Source organism: Amblyomma maculatum, chromosome 2 (assembly GCF_055883805.1).
Source record: "Amblyomma maculatum isolate TAMU_Amacu chromosome 2, ASM5588380v1, whole genome shotgun sequence".
NCBI lineage: Eukaryota > Metazoa > Arthropoda > Arachnida > Ixodida > Ixodidae > Amblyomma > Amblyomma maculatum.
Window position 1 is genome coordinate 128612428 of NC_139345.1, and position 23714 is coordinate 128636141.

The following is a 23714-nucleotide window of genomic DNA, read 5'->3' on the forward strand; positions in this document are numbered from 1 at the left end:
ATGGCGTTGTGAACCATTGTGCTGCGCATGTCCGCACCGCTGTCCCAGTAGCACTTTTTTCCTGGCAAGCGGGTATAGCCGGACAAAACGAAGACTCCAATAAAGCATCTAATTTCTTCTCTGGTGACCTCCGGATCAGGCATATTCAAAAATAGCGCATATTTTCGTGTTTGCTCAACCAGCAGCTCCACTACGGCTTTATCGAAAAAGAGTTCGAACAATTCCACAGCGGAAAAGTCCCTGTAAGCGGAAAAGTTTGGATCGGGAAATATGGCAGGACTCTTTTGAAGATCCCCCTTCTTCCACTTCAAAGTCAGAGGTAATTTCGCAGAAACGCCTGCATCACCTGCAGGTAACGAGGTGTTCGATGCCCCGTCGCCTTGCCCGGCATGGTCGTCATCGTCGTCGTCGGAATCACATCCACCAATGCGGCGTCCGTCCGTGAAAACAGTTTCGGCTCCGGCTCTCAGCTGCCTCCCACTCAGGTTGTCAATGAGCCCGCCGGAATCCTCATCTGCAGAGTCCTCATCCGAATAGCTGCTAGCCTCTGGTGGTTCTATGTAAATTGCTGACACGTCATCATCTTCCTCTTCGAGTATCTTCGCTATTTCTTCCAACATCAACCTATTTAGACAATAGTGCATTAAATGAGTATTGCGGGCACAATCTTGCCATAGTGTGAGTAAAAACAATGCACATATGAAAAATAAAAAAATTTACGGAGCCCTAAGGCCCAGCGTAACCATATGGTAACGCAGCAAAACATGGGCTCTTTCCTTCATAAAACAAACATCAATCCCTCCAAAACGCTCACCGGTGGTCGCATATTCAAAGAGCTATACGGAGGTAAGCGCATCCTCCTATTGCCTAGAGGAACAGTGCAAAAAACACACTTACCCACGGAAGCGTTGCATGGCGACACACCTCTCACAAGAGCACTATTTCCCGCCTTTTAGAGCAGCTGACACAAAACACGGACAGCTCGTGACACCTGGCGTCCAATAAAGTAAACACTAAGCTTTCAAACGGTGCATAGGAGGAGATTTTGGCGCGGGTTTTTGAATCTGTATATATCGAAATGCTTCATGCATACTAGCGTGACCATATGGTCACACTGATCCTTAATGGGTTAGGGTAATCTGGGTATAGCATAAGTTAGACCACAACTTTTCAGCAGCAATGTTGGCTAACCTGTGAGGTCCAAGTATCCCTAGCATTACCCCACATTTCTTTAAAAAAGAATGTGCAGTATGGTTTACGCTCTTCCTTTGCCAACATTACGTCCTCCAAAGCAGAATGGGTAGTTCTTCTTGAGGAACTTGAAGGCAGCTGTGTAGCACTCAGAAGTCTTGCTGCTGTGGACGATGACTCCTATGACACGGCTCCAGCTGCTATTGCGGTATCACTGTCACAGTACTCGTTGAGTGACACGATGCTGTAGAATCAATGAATATGATTTTGGAGAATGATTCAAGTAGCTGGGCACACCTCATGATTGGAGTCACAAGAACGATCCTTTAACAGGGCATAGCATGACAGCATAGCATGTGTCACAAAAAAAGTTAGCGCCATCATGAGACCCTAAAGGCAAATAGAAATGATCTTAAATTCATGGTTTACTGCTTATATAGATGGAGACTACATTTTGGCTAAAAGCTAAACTTCAGTAAAGTAGGAAAGGTCACAGAATGAAAGATATGCACATTGCTGCCACCACCTGTTTCTACAGTTAGATTTCAGTTGCATCATAATAGATTTGTTTGTTCAGGAGAACAAAGAACGAAGGATGACGCACCTGAATAATATGGCAACATTATCGCTACTGGCAGTTCTCATTAATTTCTCCAAGAAAATAAAAACAGTATGCACAATGAAAATAAACTTATTACACGGTGTCAGCACTGCTATAGTAAGTTTACATCAAAGTAGAAGAAAAATATTGCAATGCTAACTACTAGCATTTAAAAAAAAACCTAATTCTGTCAGACATCTCATATTTATTTTATAAGAAGAAAATACTGGTGTTGTCCTTAGTATTCCCTTAATATGTTACTCCAAAAGGCAGCTCATTCTTTTCTGACACTATGTATTACTGAAACTTATGCTGCACATTTTTTTTATTCCCTTGTTCATGATAACTTTCACAAAGCTTGGTGGACATGCATCATTTTATTGCTCCACAAATCATTTTAATGTCTGCCATCTCATGGGGTATCTGAGTACATTATTTCTAAGGCGATGCTTCATTTTTAGCATCCCCGCTTCACTAACAAAATCTTGGCACTTGTGTTACATTGTATCAAGCATTTTACTATAAGACATATCATTTTTAATCACTGCTATAGACCTCTTCAAAAAGTTGTCGGGGGTTCTGCCATATTGGATACTGAGCTGTGCTCACAGCATGGGGAGAGCTGAGGATTATCTCCCCCGAACCAACTCCACAGCCAAGTAAAGCTGTTTCGCCGAGGCTGTGAAAAGGACTATATATCACTTTCAGTAACAGATGTGAAAGCTTTCAAATATTGTTTGCGACTTCATTGGCACATCGCACAAAGCATGTCCATTACCATAGGCTGATTTTTAGTTTCAATTTGCTGTTTTCACTGTTCTGAACAGGTTTTTCTCAATACCTTGACAAACGGAGAGAGTGGACCCTGAAACGTGATATAACAATCAACCGAAAACGTTCAATAACCCCGGAAGCTGCTCTTTAGAAGTGCTTGAAGTACCCTATTAATGCCAGTTGTTTCAAAGCTTAACTTTGTTTTTTTATTTTATTTTATTTTTTTTTGGTGCTCATGTAAATGAACTGTCCTTCACTTGGAAGTCGTTCTGTCAAGGTTCACTACAGAAATCTTTCACTGACATACATCTTTTTCCAGCACGAAATGCTTCTTGGATCTGTGCTACACAAGGAAATACAATTTTTGCGAAGTATATCACGTATTAACATCTTGGCATTCAGACGTTTCACCTGATATATTGGCGGTGCTACATGTAGTTTTGTCTAATTCGTCTAAATACAACATATGGCTGAAACGGGTTTCAGTGTAAGGTTTTTTGCAAGCAGAAACATGCACCCACTACCAAAACGTGTTAAGGAGTGCTCTCTCTGGTCATTTTAAAAGTAGTAAATAGCTACCATTGAACAAAAAAAAAAAAATTGAAGACACAGTATAGCTTCTTGGTAGATCGGTGCAAATAAGGATCAAACGGGAATTGTTTTTGTTTGTACCTGATTTTTCACGTGCCTTACAATGGCTGCTTATTCTCAGGGGCATAATTGTAACCCCACTGATGACCAGAAACATGAAGTTTGTAAAACTACTGGTTCTGAAGAATAGTCAGGGTCTAGGCCATAAACATGAGATTAATACGATACAGAGCAAGAGGAATAATGTTTGGCTATGTCCCTAAGCAATTTTATATGCTGAATTTTGGAACAGTGTTTCTTTCACTCAGTGCATCTGATCAGCTTGCATTGTGCTCACTGCCATGAATAAACCATGAAATTATGCCCTTATGCAGGTCTTTTATGCCTTAGTCAAATCAAATCAAAATTTATTCACGTTCGTTTAGTACATTGGTTTTCCTGTCCAACCTAAGCACAGTATGCTTGTTGGTTGTTCAGGCAGTATGGTGAAACACCGAATGTGTACAAAAAATTATTCCCAGAACAATGACACTAGTACATGCGTACAATGCAACAATTGTGCATACATATCGTGAAAGGATCGTAAACTTTTCTGTAGTTATTCTCTCGCCATTTTTCGTACATGTAGTAGAAGCACCTTTTTGTGGGGACTCTGCACCGCTGGAGTTAAAAGTTTAGGTAGCTTCAGTCCTCTGGTTTCATCTTCCATGAACAAAGAGCTTTCATGGAGCCACACAGCCTCAACTGGAGCTAGGCTGTCCGAGAAATATTGATAAAAAATCTGCTTCACTTCGTACGAGCATCGCAGAAGACTGAGAGCTGCTGCCCTTTCTGCAGCATGATTGTGCTCACTTTGCAGCTTGATGACTGCGGGCAGTGGTGGGCCTCGTCGAAGAAATGGGTCATTCTTACTGGTGTGGTAGCTGACTTTTTTCACTTTTATGTCCACCACTGCCTTGCAGTCTGTTGACCGTTTCCTTGCTGCCTTATTCAGCTTGTTCGGGTGGCACTTCCACACTCTGCGGCACACCATTCTGCAAAGGACAAGTGTTGATCCTGTAATTAAAATACCACTCCTTTCAATTTTACGATGTATAGCTCGTATTGGGAAATGACAATAAATGCAAAAAGAAAAAATAAGTTGCAATGACAGTAACACAGACACCGCAACCATTACTTTTCTTACACTGTGTAGGTGGCAACGCTCCCGAAAGGGTAAGCGGCTATAAATTTTAGGCATATTCAAAAGACTGAATCTAAGATGGAATAAGCATATACTAGAAGTCGCGAAGCAAGCCACGAGGAAACTTGGTTGCCTGAGAAGAAATCTGCGACAGTGTACCAGCGAAATGGAATTAGTAGCATATAAAATTTTGATCGTCCTATCATAAAATATGGACCAATCTTGTGGAAGCCACCAGAGAAGGCAGCATGAGAAAACTAGCATCCGATCAAAAGCAAACAGCTTGATTTGTGTGCCGTTCTTATACTGGTGGCATACTTCCGCCAGTGCTCTGGTAAAAAAGGCAGGCTTAGAGTATTTAGAGAAATAATGCCAAAATGTTTGGTTAAAATATATGTACTTACTGTACCGCGATAAACTTGGTGTCTGAAAACTTAAGTACATGTGCAGGCAAACCACCAAATCACATCATAACAAAAAATTAAAAGATTATTCCTGCAATACAAACACGCTCGCAAGCTCATTCTTACCGAAGACGGTGAGTGGAATCAACTACTGAACTATTCGTGAAGTGCCTTTAATTGTGCATTAAGTGCTTTGAACTCTGCCATGTGTGACTTACTTGTCTCTCTGTATTTTTGCTTTCCTTTTTTTTTTTTTTTGAACAGTACTGTTTTCTAATCCGTGCTTGCTTTTACGCGGTTATATGTGTTTGTTTGTGGAAGCAGGCTTGGTGTGCCTTGGTCTGTTTTTCGAATGTGTTACTTAAGTCTGTACTTCATGTCTCCCACTCCTGCACAGCCTTACCTTGAGGCTAGCAGTACTGCATAAATAAATAAATAAATAAATAAATAAATAAATCAATAACTAAATGTGCACATTGATATGCTTGAGACACTATGTTGACATAATGCATAATGCATAGCAGCACTGTTGCACTGCACCCATTCCGCGGCCTCTGCTTCGCTGCTAAGGTTCCTTCGTAGCACGACAGTGTCCACTGTCACAGCCAAAACGTCCCAGAGGTGTTGCCAACCGAAGCTAAAGTATTCCTCAAAGGGAGCAAACAAAGTTCCATTATCGAGCTTCACCTTCTAGAGAAACATGCTGGGAAACACTATTTGAGTTTTCCAACCTCGAGATTGAACACCCCTTATATCTGTGAACAGCATGTCGGCAGCATCGTGAACAAACGTTTAGTTGTTTTGACTTTGGTGTTTGATAAAAAAAGAAACACTATAATCAGTAAACACAGCTTTTTGGTGGTCAACAGAAAGCGGCAGTTTTGCTTAACGCACCAATGCATATCCAAATTATGCAACATACTAAAGATGGTGGCCCCAGGTGGCCACTTTGCTCACAGTTTCAAATCTGCCTGGGCAGCATACGTGCAGCTTCTGTGGGACATTTGGATTTTTCTTAGTGTCATTTCAGCGCCTTAACTCAGGTTTGCCTCTTTCCCACATTCTGTTCAGAGTTTTGTTTCTTGGTGCTGGTTGCTGCCTGAATTTTCCCCTGAGGTCATAAGGTCTAGAGCTGCCAGTTCTGCTCGTATGGGGTTGTTTGATGGTCAATACCAGATTGTGAAGAAGTGCTCTACTAGTGTACAAGTTGCTTAATCTGACTAGGTGACATGAGGTAGTTCCTTAAAAATACGCTCACTTTTCCCCGCCCTCTTGAATTGTATAGGTGGCAAACAAAACAAAAGCACATGTTTTACATGCACCTGTCCAAAGAAACTAGTCACTCACGACAGGATGAGGCAGATTCACTCTTTGAGCAATGAGTGCCGCTACTTGTAAAGTATCAGTTCAGTTCAGTTCAGTCGTTCAGTCGTGTCCGACTCTTCGTGACCCTATGGACCATGTCACGCCACGCTTTCCGGTCTCTCACTATCTTCCTAACATCACATAACTTCATCTGCAGTGCCTCGAGGATGCCATCTAACCATCGTGTTCGCTGCCTACTCCTTCTCCGGCGACCCTCAACCTTTCCCAACATCAAATCTTTCTCCAGCGACTCCTCTCTTCTCATCAGATGACCAAAGTAGCTGAGCTTTAACTTTAGAATTTGACCCTCCAATGAGCAGTCAGGGTTTATGGTCGACAATATCGACTGATTTGATCTTCTGGCAGTCCAAGGAACTCTCAAGTCTTCGCCAGCACCACAATTCAAACGCGTCAATTCTTCGACGGTCAGCCTTTTTCACACTCCAACTCTCGCATTCATACATCACAACTGGAAAGACCATAGCACGAGTTATACGGATCTTGGTTGGCAGACTAATGTCTCTGCTCTTTACTAGGCGGTCAAGGCTAAACATTGCTCTCTTTCCCAGAAGCAGGCGTCTCCTAATTTCATGGCTGCAGTCTCCTTCCGAGGTAATCTTGGAGCCCAAGAAGAGAAAATCTGTCACAGCTTCCACTTCTTGTCCATTGATGCTCCAGGACATGATAGGGCAAGACGCCATGATCTTTGTCTTTTTAATGTTCAGTTTAAGCCCAAACTTCTCACTCTCATCTTCTACGCGCATCAGAAGTCTCTTGAGTTCCACTTCACTTTTTGCCATTAAAGTGGTATCATCCGCATATCTAAGGTTGTTGATACGTTTTCCAACAATCTTCACTCCAGCTGAAGACTTGTCCAGACCGGCCTTCCTCATGATGCACTCTGCATATAGGTTAAATAGGCAGGGCGACAGTATGCTGCCTTGCCTCACTCCTTTCTCAATCGGAAACCAATCAGTAAGACCATGCCCAGTTCTGACTGTGGCCTCTTGTCCTTCATACAGGTTCCTGAGGAGACAAATCAGGTGAATTGGAACTCCCATCTCTTGGAGAGCTTGCCACAATCTGCTGTGATCTACGCAGTCAAACGCTTTCGCATAATCAATAAAGCAGTAGATGGGTTTCTGGAACTCTCTTGCTTTTTCCATGATTCAGCGAAGGTTGGCAATTTGGTCTCTAGTTCCTCTGCCCTTGCGAAACCCAGCTTGCACGTCCGGAAGCTCCCGATCCACATACTGCTGCAGCCTACCTTGGAGGATTTTCAACATCACCTTGCAGCATGCGAAATAAACGCGATCGTGCGGTAGTTGGAACAATCTTTGGCACTGCCTTTCCTTGGAATGGGGATGTAAACTGACCTCCTCCAATCCTGTGGCCACTGCAGGGTTGTCCAAATCTTCTGACATAATGTATGCAGAATGTTAACAGCGTCATGGTTGAGGTTTTGAAGCAACTCAGCTGGAATGCCATCAATTCCGCTAGCTTTGTTCTTAGCAAGGCTGGCTAAGGCCCATTCAACTTCACTCTTCAGGATGCCCGGCTCGAGATCAGTAATCACAACCGTCTTATGTTGGGTTTGCACATTCGGGTCCTCCTTGTACAGTTCTTCTGTGTATTCCTACCACCTCTTCTTTATCTCTGAGGCTTCAGTGAGGTCCTTGCCTCGTTTGTCCTTTATCACGCCCAGCTTAGCACAGAAGCTTCCTCTGATATCTTTGATTGTCTTATACAGAGCTCTTGTGTTCCTTAATTGGCTGTTGTCCTCAACTGCTTGGCACTGTATGTTCAGGAAGGCATTATTATCTCTCCTTGCTATTTTCTGAAAATCCGCATTGAGAACCTTGTATCTTTCTCTTTCCTCCATAACTTTTGCCATCCTCCTTTCCTCAGCTATTTGCAAAGCCTCTTCAGATAACCAGTTTGCTTACTTGCATTTCTTTTGCTTTGGAACAACCTTAATAGCAACTTCTTGTATTATATCACGAACATCAGTCCACATCTCTTCGAGCTCTCTGTCTTCTAGATCTAATTCTTGAAATCGATTCCTCACTTCCACAGCATATTCTAATGGAATTTGATCTAGATCATACCTGAAAGGCCTTCTAGTTTTCTGCATTTTCCTCAATCGAAGCTTAATTTTGGCAACAAGAAGCTGATGATCGGTGCCACAATCGGCCCCAGGCCTTGTTTTTACGGCTTGTATAGCGCTTCTCCATCTCTGCCGGCAAAGAATATAATCGATCTGATTTCTGTACAGACCGTCCGGTGAAGTCCATGTGTACAGGCGCCTCTTGTGCTGTTGAAAATGAGTATTTGCTATGGTCAGGTTGTTTTCTTGACAAAACTCTACTAGCCTCTGCCCAGCTTCATTTGGCTCACCAAGACCGAACTTGCCTATAATTCCGGATATTTCTTCAATCCCGACCTTAGCATTCCAGTCTCCTATGAGAAAAACGACGTCTGATGATGGGGTGCAGTCTAAAAGGCATTGTAGGTCCGCAGAAAATCTCTCAACGTCAGCTTCTTCAGCAGTAGTGGTCGGTGCATAGACTTGGATAACTGTTATGTTGAAAGGGTGACCTTGGATCCGAAGTGAAATCATTCGGTCGTTTTTGGGGTTGTACCCTAGCACTGCTTTGCCCATTCTTCTGTTTACTATGAGAGCGACCCCATTCCTTCTCTTGGATTCGTGCCCACAATAAAAGGCACAATGGTCGCCGGAGTTAAATTGTCCCATTCCGGTCCACTTGAGCTCGCTGATACCCAAGATATCAATGTTCAATCTGTCCATTTCTCGCTTGACGACATCCAGTTTACCTTGCGTCATAGATCTTACATTCTATGTTGCTATATCTCCTTGCAACATCGGACTTTCCGGTCCCTTCCCGACACATCCACAACTGAGCGTCCTTTTGGCTTTAGCCCAGCCGCTTCATTCGTCCTGGAGCTACTAGGAATCGCCCTTTGTTCATCCCCAGTAACATGTGGGACGCCTTCCAACCTGGGGGGCTCATCTTCCGGCGCCATATCATTATTGGTATTGTGACTGGCCATAGGGTTTTCTTGGCAGGAAATACTGGAGTGGGTTGCCATTACCTTCTCCAGTGAATCACATTTTGTCAGAACTCTCTGCCGTGACCTGTCTATCTTGGGTGGCCCTACACAGCAGAGCTCACAACTTCGAGTTTTGCAAGCCCCTCCGCCATGACAAGGCAGTGATCCATGAAGGGGACTTGTAAAGTATACATTTGTGTAAAGTTGCAGGTTGTTGTGGTGATGCATGGTTTCTTACCTCATGTCACCATCTGTACTGCATAAGATGCCGAAAAAAAAAGTATGCACATATGGTTAAGCTTATTGTACTCAGGCCTAAGAGTGCCCCTAGATAAAGCCTTTTAATGATGAGTGTATAACTGCACACAGTTTTTGTGCACATCTGCTTATTTAACCATGGCTAGCAGTAAAATCGGGCGATTAGCAACTGAAAGACCTGAGACGACGTCCATGATTAACACATTGAAAGCAATCACAGTTATTAGTAGTAAAATTATGCAGCAAGCATAGAACTTAAAGCACTGAGTGCACAGCTTGATTGCACCAAACCATAGCCTCTCCTTGATGATACTAAGTACTATTGCAGATGTTATCGAACCCCTACAAGACCTCCTATGCTGTTCATTGAATAAACCTTCCACACTGTTGAATTTGGTTCAGCACAATCAACTCTTCAGCAGCCCCAGCGCTGCTCCTCTGTTTGTCCCAAATTAGTTGTTTTTTCTCCCCCATATAGATATCTTTAGGTTCTTGAATTTTTTTTTCCTACTTGGTTCCCAGTAGGATACAAAAAAGATTATCCATGAACGCTTTCATGAAGTAATCTTGCTGTAAAGAATGCTGTGTGTTCAGCTTGGTTTTCCTGACAGCTATGCTTTGAACAATTTGTGAGATTTGCTCAAAACAAGAATTTCTCCAATCATTGCACTTGCTTAAAACTCGGTTACACGTATAATACGCGCCGGCGCAGTAAAATGCTATCGGTTTATTACGAGTGCATATATAATCCCGGCTACTCTAGATAAGCAGAGCAACGACAGATGGAAAAAAAAAAAAAAACAAACAAATTGTGTTGCACACGAGCAGATAGATGTTCACGTGGACAATGGCAGGACGCTACGTAGATGCCTGCAGAAACCTTCATGCGTTTGTTCTAAAATTCGTTCCATTTTCCAGAATGTCGCGCCTGTGTGAAAATACATTTCTTAAAAGTGGGTGGTACCTACAGGATAGTCCGATCATCCTGCCGATCTCTTCCCATGCCACACCATCTTTACTTTTGAACTCTGGATGTCACCACCGTAGTTCGGCCTAGTGTCGCTGAAGCCACGTTGGCCACAAATACCCCAGTACTCCGACGTAGCCGGACGGCTTGCCGATGTAGAGGAGGGCTGTAGTCGCACACATGACAGGTGCGAGACGCAAACGAGCGAACAGTCTCTTGCAGGCTGCAATCATGCTGCAGTCGCGGTGAACCACTTTTCCCGCACGTCAGCGAGGGGATCTCATCAAATAACAACTCTCTGGACTCTTTTTCTCTTCGTGACTTACACTTGAGCAGCACGACATTTCATGTTCAAATTATGCCGGAGAACACACAACACATTTCGCGCGCACTGCTCCTTCGCGCCTTCGCCTTGCCTTCACTGCCTTCGCCACTTCGCTCCTCCGAGCTGAGCCAACTCAAGCCGAAGTAAGCATCAAAATGGCGCCGCACAGAGGTTGGGTGCCATGGAGGAAGGAAACAACTTTGGGTGCGTTCCGTCAATAAAGCCGGTCGTGATTCCGTCGGCGTTGGTCTGCATGACTGTCTGCGTGAAGGAAGCTATGTGCGGCCCTGGAACAGGCAAGCCGATTATTGCCACATCAAACCAACCAGTAATCTCGTAAAGTGAGAGTGGCCAACATCATGTTGATCGTCATGGGGCCTTCACTGCTGCTGAACTTGCGCGCTTGATAGGAATATTTTCTGAATACCTCCTCCCGATCCTAATACCCGCTGCCTAATGCACTTTATTTCATCATTCTAATGGACTGCTGCCCTTCTGGACTCCAAGGCAATCTCCACTGCTGCCATAAGCGTTGCTCCCCTGTACAAATAGCAGGCCCGAGGAGTACTCGTCATGGTCACTTTTCAGTTATGCCTGATCTCTTGATAGTTTCAAAATATTCTGCTAATGTGTGCAGTCCCCAAATCACGTCCGTAATCAAGGAAGGCTTTTCGAAGAGTGAAAAGCTCCTCTTGCACATAACATCATGTCGAAGAGCCAAATAACCATAAATAATGAAGACAAACAAAACAACCAGTGCTGCTTCTAGCCGGGAATGTTTGTTCTGCTTGCCTTCTGCGGACAGTCAGTAATTCTATGATCGGCACCAAGTAGTCATGCGTGCTGCCAAGGCTGCTGTCTACAAAAATTAGGCCAGACAGCAGCTGCACACTAGAGTGACACTGCAGTCCTCATTCAGTGTGCATGTGTGCCTGAATTGCGTAGAAGCTAGCCTCGCGTTTATTAACGGCCTGTTTGCTTTTTGTTTGTTTGTTTGTTTGCTTGTTTATTAACATTTCTTGTTTGCAACATTGGGTTCTCAGCTTGGTTGGTTGGTTGGTTCATAGGAAGGGAAAGGCGCAGTATCTGTCACACTTGCTCTGTGGACACCTGAACCGCGCCGTAAGGGAAGGGATGAGGGTGGGACTGAAAGTGGATAGAGAGAAAGGGGGGCCGTAGTGGAGGGCTACGGAGTAATTTCGACCACCTGGGGATCTTTAACGTGCGCTGACATCGCACAGCACACGGACGCCACTTCGTTTCGCCTCCATCGAAACGCAGCCGCCGAGGCCGGGATTCGATCCCGGGAACTGAAATCAACTTTTGAGGCAACTTAATTGAGAGCAGCCTGAGGACTACAGTGCTACATAAAATGCAATTCCACAAAATTGTGAACTGCTGCTAATTGCACGTGTTAGCGCTTCAACTGAGTGCTGGGGGGCTGAACATAAACAGTGATGAGTGGCCTCAACCTAAACAGATGTAATTGAAAAAGTGAAATGTTGATGCCTGTACCAGTGCCTCCTCCTGCACTCGCCAGTGTTCGGAATAACCACTCACTGTGTTTATCTCATCAAGCTGACATGTACTGTCATATACAACACAGAGAGTTTTAACTATTTTCAAGCTTGCAAAATGTGATGCAGTGCCACATGCCTTGTTATAATCCGAAATAACCTTTTACTATGCCAGTGGCATATATTTCCATTTTGTCAGTCGTGCAGTGCCCTAACTTCTGGTTTCAGCTCGCAGCTCACTTTAGAATTTATCTCGGCCTCAAAGCATCTAAATGCAGCCACATGAACAAAAAAGTCCGGTGATTTGAGGAAATTGTTTTAGAGGTTGATGGCGTTGCGAGGTCACATCACCTCTTCTTCAACAACATGCTAAGTACCTAAGAAGCAATATATATATATATATATATATATATATATATATATATATATATATATATATGTGTGTGTGTGTGTGTATATATATATATATATATATATATATATATATATATATATATATATATATACACACATTTTTTCACTGGAGCATGTAGATGCTTGAAATGATGCATTCTGGTAGTAGTATTTATTATTTTTTTGTTGCATGTGGAAGAAAGGATGATTGGTATGCAGATTAGTAGACAGTCTGTTTTACTTATTTGAAACTGCGTAATTTCTAGAGAAAATAAAATAGACTGCTTTAGCTAAAACTTTTCCCTGTGCTATTGATTCGAGCATAATGAGCCCAGACGAACAGCATATAGGTTGCCATGAAAGCATCCTCAGTGCAATCACAATGTGCAGCTGTATTCTAAACATTTGCAGGTTTAATTGGATTGGGATCCTAGATCACATTGGCATACTGAAATGTAGAACTAAAGTTTCCTTTTTCAGCAGTGGCAGCCCTGAAATTTCGCTTGATGAATTAAGTGCGCCCCCAGCCTTTGTAATTGCATATTCTGCATTCATTCTTTGTGAGGTTTGAAGGAAAATTTTATCAGCCAAAATGGTATTCTGTTTATCCAAAGAATAAATTTTCTCCTCATTTGTGTTCTTCCTGCTGAAGCAGCTGCAATAGCTCTTGAAAAAAATTTAGTTTTGTTTTTCATTTGTGGTATGATGATACTATAACATGATTAATATCTGCTTATAGGTGAGAAGTATCTGCCAGTGGGAATATATCCTTATATATGATACACCCGCCAGCATGTAACCCGATGTCTGAGATGATGTGCCATTTATGGAATTTGGAAAGAGTAAAGGTGCTAGAATTGTTCTTTGTATAGTGCAAACTGATCGGGAGTAAGGAGGAAGGGGGGGGGGGGGAAGTAATTGCAGCTCAAAAGCATCTTGGAATGCAGCCTAAAGGGGAACATACCCCTTTGGTAAAATGATGTGTGCTGTTGTTTCTCAGTTGAAAGAAAAAAAACAAGAGAATTCTCAAGTCCAGAGATTCGAAATATTGTCATTCTCATTCACTGTGCTAGTTTATTGTGCCACCCAAGGAACCAATGGGATTGGTAGTTTTAACCTTGTTTTTAAGTGTTCTCATAAGAATTTTGTATTTCCCACTAGACAGTGTTGCTGGATTTCTTCATGCACGATTTCCGGCACTGAGGTTTTGATGCAGCAGCATAACTGTCATGTCAGATGTCCCTGATTGTAAGGAAATATCAACTGGGTCAACTAAGGAAATGTCAAGTAGGTGTTACTACATGCAGTGTACACCTAGAGGGTTAGAATAATGTCAATGCATCACGGTGCCGCAGGTCTGAAGTTGGTGTTGCTGGAACCATTTAGAAATTCCCAGCAGCAGCTGCAAGCTTGGCGGGTGGGGGAACAGCAAGCTCCCCCCCCCCCTTTCACTCTTCTTTAAAATAAAATAAATACATCTTGGCCTTGTGGAAGGGTGTTATTCCAATAATCGTGGCTTACCCTTACATTATATTGCATCTCTCTGCAGCAGGCTGGCAACCAAGGAGGCTGCTTTGCAATGTCCAACTACTGAGCCTTTGCAGGAACACTGGCTGCTTCAACCTTGCTGAGCCATGAGGTATGTTTGTCACTTTCACCAATAAGCGCGCTGAAGTAAAGTGGTAAGCTATCTGTCCTTGTAGATCAGTAGTGGCTATATAGTGGTCTGCTTCTGAGCATTATGCTGTGCGTTGATGAGCTAAGTTTTGCCATCATAAATGCAGTGCTGGTTTTATGGAGATGTTTATTTATTTTTAGAAACATCCTCCAGTGTTCATCTCTATATATGGTATATGTGTAATGATAAGCTGATATTCCATTGATATCACAAGCACAGACACTTCCATCACCAACAAAACTAAGTAATGGGCATATCATTGAAGTCACTTCCACCATAGGCTCCAAATGGTGCATTACTTGAAATTGTCCTTGCATTCAAGTGCGCCTTCCATCTCAGGTAACAATAGTGAATAGTGCACACAGCGTAAAGGTTCAAACAAGAATGTCTTTCATGCATATGCAGCCTTATATGGCCCACAGGCAGCAGTGGAACAGCTCGAACAAGAATCTTCTTTATTTTTCATTATTCCTGTGGTATGGTCGACAAGTACTGTCTTGCATAGTTACGTGTAATAATAGCATGGTGCTTTGTTTGGATCGATGGCTGATATCAAACGAGGCGTTTTGTAAGCAGTCCCTTGTATGCTGTACTCTTTGGGCACAAAGGCAGGCCACATTGATGCAGTCGACAATTGGGCTGCAGTGGAGGCTCAGAAGCTGCAGCTCTGACAGGATGGACTCATATATATTTTATAGATTTATGCACATGCCATTTTGCTCAGTTACTTTCAAATTATATCACTGTGCCTGTTACCGATGCCCTTCAGCTTTTGAAATATGGGTAATGGTACTTGTTCTGATTGTGGGTTGCCTGTTAGTTCTGGCAATAAATGAATGGCGTACAAAGAATATTTATGCTCATAACATGCAAATCTAAAAATGAAGGAACAAGAGCCTAGTGGCACTGTCTTGTGTGTTGGAGCAATAAGCAAAAGAAAGTAGTCAACTACCCTAACATTGCTGCTGCAATCGCAGCCCCAGGAGGTACTGAAAACCTAAAGGAGGAGGTTGTCACAGCTGCTGAGACAAGTATGCAAATGTTATTGGATAAATGTGATGCTGTGCTAGCATGTCTCGGCAGACAAGAAGAAGAGGTTAAGACATGAAATTGAGAGTGGACCTGATTCAGCATGACAAAAATGGTGAAGAGATCAATGTGATAAAGGCAGACCTCAATGGGCATGTTCAAGAGGAAGATGAACCTAAACTTTCACACTATCCAGAAAACTCAATGAGGAAGCCTTCTTGGGACCTTTGAAGCTATGCTTGACATTCAGGAGCTTACACAAGAAGATGTTATTGTCGTTCATTCAGCAACACAAGGTGCTTGGAATTATATTGTACTCTTCAGGAGGCAGTGTGACAGATCTGCCGTGCTGTGAAACCAGAGGAAAGTGAATATTCCTTCGGACATGCTCACGACAAAAAACTGAGCAGAACAGAGGCCCGCCGCGGTGGCGCAGTAGTTAAGATGCCTGACTACTGTGCCGGAGTACCCGGGTTCCATCCTGACCGCTGGCGGCTGCATGTTGATGGAGGTGAAACGGAGAGGTGTCCATGTGCTGTGCGATGTCAGTGCATGTTAAAGATCCCCAGATGGTCGAAATTACACCGGCGGCTTCTCTTTCCACTTTCACTCCCACCCTCCCTTCCCTTACGGCACGGTTCAAGTGTCCACAAAGCAAGTGTGACAGATACTGCGCCTTTCTTTTCCTGTAAACAAATTAATTTAACAGATTTGTGCTCTTTACAAGCTGCAAGTATGATGACAGTTTTTATTTTGCCCAGTTTTTCAATTGAAAGTACTTATCTGGCAGAAAGAGGATGAACGTGCAGTTGTTACCAATTGCAGAGACGATTTTGAGGCACTTGGCTAGGTGGCAGCATGCCACTGATATTCCACATTTGTTCTTCTTTCACTTTCCTCCACATCATGGCTCTTTCACCAGATAGCCTAGGAAAAAAAATCTTGATACAGATTATATCATATTTACTCGAATCCAGGCCAGCCTCAATTCTGAGCCGACACACGATATAATGCTCCATGAAAAAGCCAGCATCTTTTCCATCCTTCCAGCAATAGTATCGTTAGAAGTGATAAGTGCAAATTAAAATGTGTGCGCCATTTCTTCTGCGCTCACTGAACATTTAGCGCCAACTCTATGGACAAAATCTCGCTCGCTGAAATGTCTGCAGCACAACTCATGAGAATAATCACTCGCTGATCTGCCCATTCAAATTTTAATTAAGGAAGGAGCATTCTGTGAACTTATTGCTTCAGGTAACAATGGGAGCTTCCGCCGGGTTGCCTCACTTACGTCCGGGTATAGAGCAGTAACGAACTGTAGTAACAGCTTAAATAAACTTCAGCAGCATCAGTAACGATACAAGATCAAAAAGAGCAAGGCTGGCACTCCATATCAACCCAAACTACAGAAATAAACACGACTATTAGCTTTTGAAACACACAAATTCAATTGAGCGTCTGCTTCAGCAAGCAGCAAGCGGAGTCACGTGATCCCACTTTCTCCTCTAGGTCGAAACCAGCGCCATTCGCTCCAGTGGTGGTGCCTGCGCCCAGTACTATATGCAGGTTTGGCGGGCCCCACAAATGTTGCGCGATTAGCATTGCTGCTAAAAATGATATGAAACAGCTACATTCGCTTGCTTTCTCTGCTCAAACTGTTGCAGTAGCCTGCCTCTAGAAATCATTGAAGGGTAAAAAGAGGATCGAAACCTGCCCTGCATTACTTGCCTCACCGTCCTCGTGGCCACTGGTACGGCACCGCCTCTCTGTATCACTTAAAAGTTACACACAAATTGTAGCCATACTCGTAGTCCCTGGCCGGCCCAATTAGGCGCGTAAGTTCCGGTCATTTTTGTCGGAAGGGCTGAAAGGAATGTAGACACCAAATTTTGGTGCCATTTTTATTCTTGTTTACGATGTGGAAGACACTTCTGTATATGGATCACCATGTGGTTTTCACCTACAACCGCTAAATAATTTATAGTAATTGAATTTTGTTTCCTCGCCGGTTTCAGTCTCAGCAGCTGAAAAATGGCTGTGACGTCACAATCAAGTCTGGGTCATGTGAGGGATGAAAGAACAGGGATATGATTGCCGACTCTTCACTTATTTTGGTTGCTGTTCTTGAGGCAGGCTGGCCTTAATGCTGTAGCAAATTCCAACGAGAGAGGAATGATTATATTGCTCCTTTCTCATCCCACACGTGACCTAGACTAGACTTTGACGTCACAACCATCGCTTGGCTCTTGAAACCGAAACCAACACAGGTGAGAAAAGGAATTCGATTTAATTATTCAGCGATCATAGGCAAATGTCACATGGTGATACATGTACAGTAATATCTTATGCACCATTACAAAGGATAAAACACAAACCCAAAAATTAGATATATATTGTTACGGGCGATGAAGAAGCGGGCACTGGGGTGGGCCGGCGCGCTCGCGCTAGGTCAGCCCTCTTTCATTAAACGTCATCTACTATCGCCATCAGTCATGTTCAGTCTCCTTTCTTCATCAGCTTGCCGCCCGTAACATTTTGGTTGGAGGTGCGGGGTACGTTATCATCACTCATCATCTTGGCTTGGAGCTTCGGCACCCTGTGTCTTCTTGCGCCATCGGCAGTGGATTCCTGGGATGATGCATCGTCTAGCGATTCCCCAGCCATCCGGACCCGACGTCCAGTCCACCGCTCTAACCACAAGAAGCAAAAAATGAGTAGTAGCCTGACGTAAGACCTCACCAACCTGAGACGCCATGAACACTCGAGAACACATCAAAAGACACAGCACACAACAGGCCTGACCAAAGGACCCGACTGACCCAAAATGCCGACCAGACAACGAACCCACCGACCCAGTTCAACACTACACGTGAAGACATCACCCCTGCCTGTGCTGTTTGATGCGAGCCAGGGAACCAGCCTTCAAATCCAGACGACCATTGCAGCAAAAGCTTCCTGCACCAGGCTTCATTGCTTGGTGGCCCCGGGTAGTGTTACGGGCGATGAAGGAGCGGGCACTGGTGTGGGCAGGCGCACTCGCGCTAGGTCAGCCATCTTTCATTAAACGTCATCTACCATCGCCATCGGTCGTGTTCCGTCTCCTTTCTTCATTAGCTTGCTGCCCCGTAACAATATGCTCTTTTAACTGCTGTTGAAAAGGTTTTTTTCTTTTAGTCAGGTACTCCCAGAAAGCAAAACATTTTGCATGCGAAGGCTCCAAAATGCCGATGTTTGCTACTTATCTCCTGTTCGGCGGATGCCGCCACACATACCAACATGGCGCTAAATGGCACCAACTACACAAAACGGCAACGCCCATGATAAAACAATTTATATGCCACATTTCTTGCACTTTTATTCTGTCACAAGCAGACATTCTCTGGGCTCTCTAAATCATTGTTTCAAAGCTGGATGGGTTGCCACAGTTGTGGCACGTTATACTCATTGACGAAAATAGACACGGTTTTCTTGGTCATAAGCGACTGGATGCTCCTACTCAAATGAATGCATATTGGCACAGAGCAGCCACTAATGGCCAGTACTATTTACTGCAGCTTTAGTGGCAAGCTTTGACCAGCCTTATTGCCCTTTAATTTTCAGAGGTAACATGAAGGGAAATCATTGCTGTCTGTACGAGATGCACTTATACTACTGCATTATTTTCACAAATCCTGCCTGCTATAGGACATTCTCCCGGAATTCAATTTTGATGCTTTTGTTTAGAATAAAACGGGGGGAAAACAAAAGAAAATGGGGAAGAACCATCAATTTTGCAGGCTGCAAGGCAATACCCAATATTCACCAAAAAATGATACCTTTCAGATCTTGGTGTACTGCTCACTGCTGTTTCCCAAAAGGGTCCATTTAATGCAGCACTCTGCCCCATTTCGAAAGTGTGTGCAGCAAAATTGGGTTGCATTCCATTTACTTTATTTGTTGATGTATGTGCATGCATTGCTTCTGTTGCTTGGCAGCTTACACTTTCTTTTCACTTGTGCCCGGGTATAGAGCAACACCCATCTTTGACATAAGCAAGGAACAGGGGTACTGCTCTCGCTGGCTGAGCCGCATGGAGGTAAAAATATCATCTCCTACAGGGCATGGCTCTGTTTCATTTGCTTTCGATGGATTCTCACAAACGCTTTTTCATATAATGCTATCTAGCTGGTTTGGTTAAATTTCACTTCTAATGAGCTAACATGGCACATGCAGTAGTGTGCTTGACTGCGTGAGAAACTTGTTTCAGAGAAACACTGATGGTTAGAGTGGCTTTACAAAACATAGGTAATGCAGCATTTTAAACAGATAGTTCCAAAATGGCGTAGTATATTTTGTCACACTCTTCTCCAAGGTACACTCTGACTAATATAATGAACGGCCACCTCCATGGGGGCTCAGTGAAGTAGTGAAAAACGTTTCGTAAAGTTTCGCTCAGATGTGTGTGATTGTGCTTCCACCCTGTACTCCCAGCAGTAGGGTACTCACGTGCACATATTGCTTGTGATGTTTTCAAAATTAAACACTCTTGAAACAATGTTTCATACTTTCATGATCAGTTCTAGGTGTAGCCAGCTTTCCTTCGTGTAAGGGCGACATAATAGGTGCACTTCCTTTCCGGTCAGACTCACATTTAAAAATCACCTCCCGCTGCATCCGCCACCCACGTATGGTAGAATAATTAATGTCTAGCCGTCGAGCTGTCGCAGAGTTTTCGATTTCTTCTGCTATCAGAATAGCTTTCTTTTGAAATGAGCCTCGTATTGTGCACAGCGAGCGTGTTGCCATCATTCAAAATGCAATAACAACAGAAGTAACCGCACTAATCCACTGCGAAAGATGTGACAAGTTCAAGATAAAGGTGATAACTTGATTCTCAGCCTGCGAGCAAAAAGCACATTTTGTTATTAGTTAAATCCATTGAATTTTCGTGCAGCTCATCTAGCGTGGAGTGTATTCTAGGTGATTGTATACGCACATTTTTTTCTCTTCTTCTGGGTCAACACGATAGTTATTGCCAGGGTCACTTTCATTAGTAATTGGGTTACAGGAAAGGAAAGGCGCAGTATCTATCATGGCTCTCTGTGGACACCTGAATAATTTAATAATAATTGGTTTACAGAAAAGGAAAGGTGCAGTATCTGTCACGCACATCCTGAAGGCCTGACTAGACCTCGTGAAAGAATTAGGTTTCTTAGATGTCAGTGGCGAAAACCTACCCTTCCTCTCCTATCATTTGCTTCTCATCGTTTGTCTCTTATCGGCGTTTGTCACAGTGTTACATATAATTTGATTTGCAGGAAAGGAAACACGCCGTATCTGTCACACTTTCTCTGGCAAGTGTGAGTTTGGACGGTTCACCATCGCTTCTTTCATGTGGCGTTGCTTGGCGCTCATTCAAGTGTGGGATTGCAGATAGCAGGAATGCTACACAAAGAGAAATCGCGACGGATTCGAAATGGCTGCACCACAGCACTGCTTTGGGCCATCTGAATCGCAGTATTCAATTATAACATGAGGGTAGACTTTGATAGCCAAAAATGTTGGAAAAAAACTCGAGTAAATACCGTATTTGTACTTTGCACCTCAGTGGGCTGCAGTATTCATGAGCAATGTGTCTATGTTTGGAAACACCATCTGTGTTGATCTGTTCACAAGCATTTAACTACTGTATTTTTTTTTTTTTTTTTAATGGTGAATGCTGCTGTAGGAACGCCGTCCTTGAAGAAATATCATGCCGCGCACTTCTCCCTCTAGACTTTGTCCGAAATTTAGTCCTCCTGTGTAGTATAGCACTTGAAACCTATATAGAAATAACAAGCCTATATGTGACCTATGTATCTATATCTATTATAAGCACCTTGATGCAAATAGGATCATGAGGTGTAGCCTATGCCACTCATTCTGGTATTGTTTAGCTTAGTGCATTACTTGGAAGAGCGAACAGATACACTTGGCATCTTTTTATCTTACTTCCTTTCCTCCTGACACAATGTCTTGTGCCTCCTTACAGCTTCCTCCAAAGCCCATGGTGGTGAAGTTATCTTTTGCTGGACGTCGAACAGCACCCCACTACAGAGTCAGACACTGCAACGATCATGGCTGTTTCCTCTGACACCTTGGAGAGTGTGAAAGCTGGTGTACAAAAAACAAAACCACTTGCAGTGCAAAGAGCAAAAGGTGAGCACAAACTATGCAGCATAGTATAACTTTTTAACCTGTTTTCTGACCTCTGCATTATCTGAAATCTCACAATGCATGAATTTTGCATGCCTTTTGCACTGCCCACAGTTACAGCATCAACACAGGTGTAGTTAATTATGGCCACAGTGACTTGTGGCATGGCAGGGAGAGGTCCAACCAGTGATGCGGAAAATTATTTGGAAGCACCAAGCACGTTTTTGTGACGGGGTGTAACGGACTCGTTGCTGCACAAATTTAGGGAAAACAGTGTATGTGTGTGTGTGTGTGTGTGTGTGTGTGTGTGTGTGTGTGTGTGTGTGTGTGTGTGTGTGTGTGTGTGTGTGTGTGTGTGTGTGTGTGTGTGTGTGTGTGTGTGTGTGTGTGTGTGTGTGTGTGTGTGTGCGTGCGCGCGCGCGCTGGGATTTTTATAAGTTATACTTAGATGGTGCTCTATGCATATTTTATATTTCGTATACTGGGGAAGAGAGCCATGGCTAGCCTTGACCACCTAGTAAAGAGCAGAGACATTCCAACCAAGACCCGTATAACTCGTGCTATGGTCTTTCCAGTTGTGATGTATGGATACGAGAGTTGGACTGTGAAGAAGGCTGACGGCCGAAGAATTGACGCATTTGAATTGTGGTGCTGGCGGAGACTCTTAAGAGTTCCTTGGACTGCCAGAAGATCAAATCAGTCGATATTGCCGGCCATAAACCCTGGCTGCTCATTGGAGGGTCAAATTCTAAAGTTAAAGCTCAGCTACTTTGGTCATCTGATGAGAAGAGAGGAGTTGCTGGAGAAAGATTTGACGTTGGGAAAGGTTGAGGGTCACCGGAGAAGGGGTAGGCAGCGAACACGGTGGTTATATGGCATCCTCGAGGCGCTGCAGATGAAGTTATGTGATGTTAGGAAGATAGTGAGAGACCGGAAAGCGTGGCGTGATATGGTCCATAGGGTCACGAAGAGTCAGACACGACTGAATGACTGAACTGAACTGATACTGAGGAGGGACTAGTTACGTTAAATCCCCAAAAACAAACAAACAAACAAGCATATTTTATATTTATCACTTGTATATACTGTCAGCAGATGGCAGCACTTGAGAAAGTTGCTGTAATTTGTAGGCTTTTTTTTCTCTCTCTCTGTGCTTTTTCTTCATGTTTGACGAAAGCGGGAGATGCTGAACGCTGTTTCGTACATGCTGTGCTTAGCACTGATTGCGTTAATTGTCCTCTTTTCAGCGTAAAACCTATGGTCTCTGTGTGCATGAGTGAGCAAGAAAGTGAAACCTGCTCCCCCACTATTAGCCCTACTTTGGTTGATTAGTTTGTGCATGTTTGTAGATTAATGATGATGCTTGCTGTTCTTCCGTCTGCGGTGAAATTCAGTGTTCAAAGCCTCGAAATTGCACTGCTGTGGCAATGCATGATAAACACTTCCACACATAGCTAGAGAGGTCAAGTCAAGTAATGAGCAAGTTGCTCGTGTTTATATAGAGTACAAGAAATAGGGTATCCTTGCTGGATATGACATCAATTTATTTATCAGCGCTTAACTAAAGCCACGCTGTAGTTGTTTCACACTCGGCGACACCTTTTCTTGGCAAAGAAGGGAAGGTTGCAGGGGCGAATTGTTAACTGCTCTAAAATAGCGCATAATCTGCATATTGAAAATCAATATGCGGAAGACTAAGGTAATGTTCAACAGCCTCAGGAAGGAACAGCAGTTTACATTAGGTAGTGAAGTACTGGAAGTAGTAGGTGAATATGTCTACTTAAGACAGGTAGTAACCGCAGATCCAGACCATGAAAAGGAAATAACAAGAAGAATAAGATTGGGATTGAGCGCGTTTGGCAAGCACTCACAGATTATGACTAGCAGCTTACCGGTATCGCTAAAAAGGAAAGTATATAACAGTTGCATCTTACCTGTACTCACCTATGGGGCTGAAACGTGGAGGCTAACCAAGAGAGTTCCACTTAAGTTGAGGACAACCCAAAGGGCTATGGAACGAAAAATGGTAGGGTTAACATTAAGAGATAGGAAGCGTGCAGAGTGGGTCAGAGAAATAACTCAAGTTACCGACATTCTAGTGGAAATTAAGAAGAAGAAATGGGCATGGGCAGGACATGTAGTGTGAAGAGAGGATAACCGATGGTCGCTTAGGGTAACAAACTGGATTCCAA

At 43.5% G+C, this 23714-nt stretch overlaps 1 long non-coding RNA gene across 8 annotated transcripts in view; it reads left to right on the forward strand.

The window, feature by feature from the left end:
* Positions 1–23714, forward strand: part of LOC146199810 (uncharacterized) — a 54809-nt gene that overhangs the window by 16875 nt on the left and 14220 nt on the right. For 2 of the 8 annotated variants that reach the window (XR_014705125.1, XR_014705124.1), the window contains exons 1-4: positions 10863–11072; positions 14191–14280; positions 19357–19423; positions 21359–21525. This is a non-coding gene — a long non-coding RNA (uncharacterized LOC146199810). Of the gene's footprint in view, positions 1–10805; positions 11073–14190; positions 14281–19356; positions 19424–21358; positions 21526–23714 lie in introns of those variants that run through there. The other 6 variants (XR_014705128.1, XR_014705129.1, XR_014705123.1 and 3 more) reach the window with 5 other exon arrangements.